Source organism: Penaeus monodon, chromosome 30, assembly GCF_015228065.2.
Source record: "Penaeus monodon isolate SGIC_2016 chromosome 30, NSTDA_Pmon_1, whole genome shotgun sequence".
Classification (NCBI taxonomy): Eukaryota; Metazoa; Arthropoda; class Malacostraca; order Decapoda; family Penaeidae; genus Penaeus; species Penaeus monodon.
The window spans coordinates 30,921,092-30,921,382 of record NC_051415.1 but is presented as its reverse complement, the minus strand read 5'-3'; positions in this window follow the sequence as shown (position 1 = coordinate 30,921,382).

The following is a 291-nucleotide window of genomic DNA, read 5'->3' as shown; positions in this document are numbered from 1 at the left end:
TACTATCTTGTTCTCTGTTGCTAGTGGGACACCATGGATGTTAGAGGCTTTCACCTTGCAAGCTGAAATGAATGCCGTAGCATTGTACTTGAGACAGGGAAAACGTCATCGATGGTTGGCCTCTAGTTCACGGACAACAGGAGGCTTCAGTATGGACGTACAATTCATTGATGCAGGAACTCCGAGATGAAAATGTCGCCGACAGGTAAGTCTCCTTGGAGTTTGACTTCCGTTTTGCTGCGGAAAGTGTAAGCCATTTTGTCCCAGAAGTGTGTACTGCTGTGTTTCAGG